Source organism: Triticum dicoccoides, chromosome 5B, assembly GCF_002162155.2.
Source record: "Triticum dicoccoides isolate Atlit2015 ecotype Zavitan chromosome 5B, WEW_v2.0, whole genome shotgun sequence".
Lineage (NCBI taxonomy): Eukaryota > Viridiplantae > Streptophyta > Magnoliopsida > Poales > Poaceae > Triticum > Triticum dicoccoides.
The window spans coordinates 11,059,379-11,065,615 of record NC_041389.1 but is presented as its reverse complement, the minus strand read 5'-3'; positions in this window follow the sequence as shown (position 1 = coordinate 11,065,615).

Below are 6,237 nucleotides of genomic sequence, written 5' to 3'. Positions count from 1 at the left end.
CACATTCAAGAATTATTCAGAAGTAGTGCAAGGTATTGTTCCAGTGGTGCAACCATCTTCTCGTTCCAACGACTTCACAAAGGTACACCTAGCCGAGAGTTTACTCAGTTTTCGATTCGGTCAAAATCATATTGTTGATGCACCCATTAGTAAGATTCTAATTAATTTTGAAAGACCGATCGAGAAGAGTAATCTGTTTGTTTCGAATTATCTTGTTACTAATCATGCTGATCAACACATGGCACCATTCATAGAGGCTAATAGTGACAACTTATCGCAACCAAAGTTGTTCCCGTCATGCCGACTGAACTTTATATTCATATGGGCAACTTTGTTTGTTTCATGCCTGGCTAACATTTGGTCTCAGATGAGACATATATTCTGTAATTATTTTGGTTGTAGGAATATAAAGCCAGGTTCAAAGTTCTCCAGGATAGCCGATTCAAAAGCATCGGGAAAGGACGACGAAAATCAATGCATAGCCGAGTCAGATGACACTAAGCTGGCACCACTCGGTTGTTTTGTTTCAGAGCCGATATCACAATATCGTTTAATGGACCAGGAGTGTACGTCCAGTGCAGGCATAGTTGATCACATCATCGGTACATCGCTGACTAATCCTATTATTATAATTGATCACGATGTCGAGTCGTCAAGCCAAGAGCGAGTGCAATGTTTATTCGAGAAAAATGTCAAAGATTGCAACATGATCCATCAAGTCGAGCAATCGGACAACATAGGACGATTGGAGTTTGTTGAGGCACGAGCATATGGCCAGTCGTATCAGATTGGCCTTGATGGCGATCAAATGTTGACTCGGTTACCTCAAGCCGATTCATCAAAAGGTCGACAGGTTCACACCAATGATGATGGGGTCAAGTCTTCGAGCAAGGATATTGTTAGAAAGTGCATCCACAACAATCTCGAAGATGAGAATTCCATGAAATCTACAATGGAGACATCTAGCACTGGGGGGCAACCAGAAAATTCGAAGACCGATGCAAACACAACTAAAGAAAGCAAAGGCCATGGTAAGCACAAAGGTAGAAAGCCGAAAGTCACTTTCGCACAGTTATTAGAAAAATATCAGAAGATAAGTGAGGCAAAGAGTGCTTATAGGCCGAGTGAAATAAAAGCATCGAAGTCACCCCCAAGGCATAAATTTGAAGACAAGGATTGGCGAAGGAAGATGTTGAGCAAGCAGACTCCATATCCTCCTTTTGGGCCACCAATGCCGATGTCATGGATACCTCCCCCTGCCGACTATTATTCATATCAATCATGGGGCAAGTATAAATCAAGGGCACACCGTCCATCATATTCTAAACCACCTCAACAAAATTATGCAGCTCCTAGAGGATCATCATTTGTTCAACAACCACATGCTAAAGACCGACTCAACCAAAAAGTATCGGTCCGGAGCTCAGCAAAGAAGATGGACGTGGTCAAGCAAGTGTACCGAGTGAAAAAGGATGGCCGCAAATGTGCTATTTCAGATCCGACTCTAGATGACAAAAAGACAGTCGAGTCTATGTTGACTACTAAGGACAAGAAAGTGAAGCAAGTAACTTTCAAGGATCCAATCGCCGAGTTTGGAAAGGCCAAGCTGGAGGTGCCCAAAGCCAGGAAGAACTTGCCAGTGCGTAAACCAAAGTCACAGCCGAGATGCCCACTCGGCTTACCATATTCGCAACAGAAAAAGCTGAATTGGCTTAGGGCCAAAGAGGTGGAGAAGAGGAACATGGCTTGGGTTCCCAAGGGAAATCCTCGACTCAAAAGCGGCACCATATCTCCTATTGCGAAGTCAGCAAGAGTAAAAGAGGACAAGTGTGAAGCCGGCAGGCAGAGTCGACAGTTTTCATCTCATTATAGGAGACTCCAAATGGCACATCGTCCATGTTCTTCAGTCGTTCCATCAAAGAAAGCGTCCCAGAACTTATCCCCGGCTGAAACATCTGAATTATTTCGGCTATTCACACTTTGGTGGACGGGTTCTCCAGGTCCTATGAGATAAGGACATTTGGCCGATATTTGCATATCGCCCTAAGTGTACATTGTGTTGACAAAGCTGGCATCTGACTAATTGTGTTCATTGTGGTGATCCAGAGAAAGTGTGTCACCGAGATGAATGAAGCTTCGTTCACTCGGGGGGCAAGGCAATGTTGACTCAGAGACCGAAGGACAGGGGTGTGACATCACATTTATCAGTCGGTGCTCCCTGGATGCCAAGTCAAAGTCTTGTGGAGATTATTTTCATGATTCAGTTTAGCAGCGCCCAGAGTCGGTATTATTGACATATTTCTTCACGGGATGGATTTCAAGACTTCTTGTCGGGTAGAGCTTACACGACTAATAATCAAGCCGAATATGCTGTGTTATTCGGGCTAAAGGACTTCTAACCACTACAAGAGTTGTATGCATCAAGGTTCACAATGATTCGTTGCCAACCGTCCAACAAATGTTATCCTTATATGCATCGACGAATCACTCAAACATTGACCTCACGAGTTGCGGCTGACTCCACGGTGGAGTCGGCCATTGATGGATCTAGTGCGAGTCATATAGCTGGCTGGAGAAAGTTTCTCTTATCTGCAGGATCCAAGTTAGGAGACAGACATTATTCGGCAGAGACTTGATGGAGTATTTTTTATCAACAATGAGGGGACTCACCGAATAGTTGATGGTTCCTTTAAGGTTCATGGACATAATCTTTTGGCATCCGTTATCTCGAATGGTTCTAATATCCCCATAGAGTACTTGGATAAAGGTCAAGTCAAGGATTGACATGAGAGACTGACATGAAGGCATTCGTGGCATCCAATGGTTGTTCTCAGACGACTATTATCTGAAAATGTTGTACCCAAGAAACAACAAGCCTAAGCATATGGCCGATAACAATTATCGTCTTCAGCATGCACAGCCGATGTAGTGTTGACATCGTGTTTAAAAGAAGTATTTTCTGGCACGCAAGCTCTGCCAGAAAACAGGGGGGCATGTGTTGACACCGGATTTTGGCAAGGAACAAAAGGCAAGTAAGATGGCCTCAAGTGAAAGAGTTTTAAGCATGAAAAGTTTCAGGCTGCCGAGTGGAACAACTTTGATTTTTAAGTCATCGACATCCGACCTCATCTCAGTGGCCGAAGTTGTACTCCGAGTGACAAAATTTAATGTTCTGAGTGCTTTTCGGCCGATTACGCCCTCAATATGTCCTCAGATGAAGGAGTGCTCTGAAGGAGTTGTCTTCGTCTCGTCGAGTCGATCGATTTTCATATATAAATCATCTCAATCCGAGTTCATATGCAAAAGTTATAGTCAATACGGTCTGGACAGGCCAGAGACCAAAATATTACGCTTGACACCAGACAAATGTTAATGAGTGTCTGATGCAATGTGTGAGCAATTCGGCCTTCAAGACGGCCTTGAATTGAAAAACCTTCAACACGAGAAAGTTTCGTCTCGTCAAGCCGATCGATTTTCATATATAGTTCTTCTCAATCCGAGGTCGTATGAGACCTGGGGAGACAAATCAAGATCAGGCTATGTTTTCGGTCGAGTGAAAAGCTTATCATCCGAGTGAAAACTTACCGGTCGAGTGTAAGCTTACCTTTCGAGTGAAACCTTACCGGTCGAGTGAAAGCTTACTTTTCAAGGGAAAACTTACCGATCGAGTGAAAGTTTGACATCCAAGTGAAAACTTACCGGTCGAGTGAAAGGTTACCTTTCGAGTAAAACCTTACGGGTCGAGCGAAGGCTTACTTTTTAAGGGAAAACTTACCGGTCGAGTGAAAGTTTGACATCCGAGTGAAAACTTACCGGTCGAGTGAAAGCTTACCTTTCGAGTAAAACCTTACCGATCGAGTGAAAGCTTACTTTTCAAGGGAAAACTTACCGGTCGAGTGAAAGTTTGACATCCGAGTGAACTTATTATCATCTGAGTCAAGATATTACCGTCGGAATTAAAACTTGCCGATCGAGTAAGAGATTGCCTTTCCGAGTGAAAATATAGTCATCCGAGTGGAAATATGGTCATCCGAGTGAAATTGTCCTCTAGGTAAAGATATTCCGAGTGAAAACCTACCGATCGAGTAAAAGGTCGAGTGAAAACTTATCGATCGAGTAAAAAATTGTCTTCCAAGTGAAATTATAATCATCCGAGTGAAAGATTGTCTTCCGAGTGAAAGACTCTAACATCCGAGTGAAAAGGTCCAGTCGGACGAAAAACTCTAATATCCGAGTGGATGAGCTCGGATCCGAGTGAAACTGAAGATGTGCCCGAAAGGTAATCCAGATGACCTCGGATGGAAAAGTGATCAACACGGAAGTTGTGCGTATCATCAAGACGGTAAACTTTGGTTTTGGAGTCATCATCATCAAAGATAGTATATGGCCTACAAGTTCACTATGAGACTCGGATAATCCAGTCTACTGCAAGACCGAGTCCGACTGAAAGGTAAAGATGACCTCGAAGAGTATTCAAGATGGCCTTATTTGAAAAAGTAATCAACATGAGAGTTGTTCGTATCATCGAGGCGCACAAGTTTGATATTTGGGCCATCTTGATCGGAGATCATATGCAAGCTCGGCGGCCCGTGCCAGAAGGAAGACAGAGTTTGGGCCAGATTCAGACTGAATCAGAGTTGGAATAGAACTAGGACTCTAGGACGCGAATTGATGTAATTTTTCTTGTAAGGAAAGCCTAGATGAATCCTTTACTTGTACGGGAAGTCCAGCCGCCTCTTATATATGTTGGGGGTGACGGCCGATTGAACAACACACAATCGAACAAATCAATATACTACTTTTTCCTGTCTACTTTTTATCTCTCCACCGTTTTTCTCTCTCGTTCTTCGCTGTTCTTCATGTTTGAGAGCTGCGAATCCCGAGGCTCTAGGGGCGAGCGAATCGACCTAGGGCAGCCCATAGCCGCCGCAATCCCTGACGGGGTCCCTCCTGGGTGCGCGGGGTTTCGGGTCTGCAAAAGCACCCGCCGACTGTCTTGCGTATCGCGCTGTTGGTCGGGTCTCCTTCGATGTGAGCTGCGGTGCATCACCCCCGGCGTCGAGGGTACACGTGACGTGTTCGTGTGTCAACACAGCCACCCTCGGGGTACTATGCTCCTGATGGTATGGTCTGTAGACTTCGCCGCTCCCTATATGGTCTCAAACAGGCCCCTCGCGCCTGGTTTGAGCGCTTCGCATCTGTGGTGACCGCCGCTGGTTTCTTGCCCAGTGATCATGATCCTACGCTGTTTGTTCACACGTCTCCTCGTGGTCGGACTCTTCTCCTTCTCTATGTTGATGACATGATCATCACTGGTGACGACTCTGAGTACATTGCCTTTGTTAAGGCTCGCCTTCGAGACCAGTTCCTCATGACTGATCTTGGTCCTCTTTGCTATTTTCTTGGGATTGAGATCTCCTCGGCCCCTGATGGCTTCTACATCTCCCAAGAAAAATATATTCAGGATCTTCTTGCTCGCGCTGCTCTTGGTGATGAGCGCACTGTTGTGACTCCTATGGAGCTCACCGTTCAGCTTCGTGCCTCTGATAGTGACCCTCTTCCTAATCCCACTCGCTATCGTCACCTTGTTGGCAGCCTTGTCTATCTTGCTGTTACACGTCCTGACATCTCCTATCCTGTCCACATCCCGAGTCAGTTTGTTTCAGCCCCCACCTCTGTCCACTATAGTCACCTCCTCCGTGTTCTACGATATCTTCGTGGCACGATCTCTCAGCGCCTTTTCTTTCCCTGCTCCAGCTCTCTTGAGCTCCAAGCCTACTCTGATGCTACCTGGGCTAGTGACCCCTCTGATCGACGCTCGCTGTCTGCTTACTGTGTCTTTCTTGGTGGCTCTCTTATTGCCTGGAAGACAAAGAAGCAGCATGCAGTTTCTCGCTCGAGTACAGAGGCTGAGTTGCGAGCCATGGCTATGTTGACGGCTGAGGTGATCTAGTTACGGTGGTTACTTGAGGAAATTGGTGTGTCTGCTACTACCTCAACTCCTCTCCTGTCCGATAGTACCGGTGCTATCAGTATTGCGCGTGACCCATGAAGCATGAGCTCACCAAGCACATCGGTGTGGATGCCCACTTTGTGCGTGCTGCTGCGCAGGATCAGACTCTCGCTCTTCACTATGTGTCCTCTGAGTTACAGTTGGCTGACTTCTTCACGAAGGCACAGACTCGCGCAGCATGGATTTTTCCTCTCCAAACTCAGTGTTGTTGATCCACCATGAGT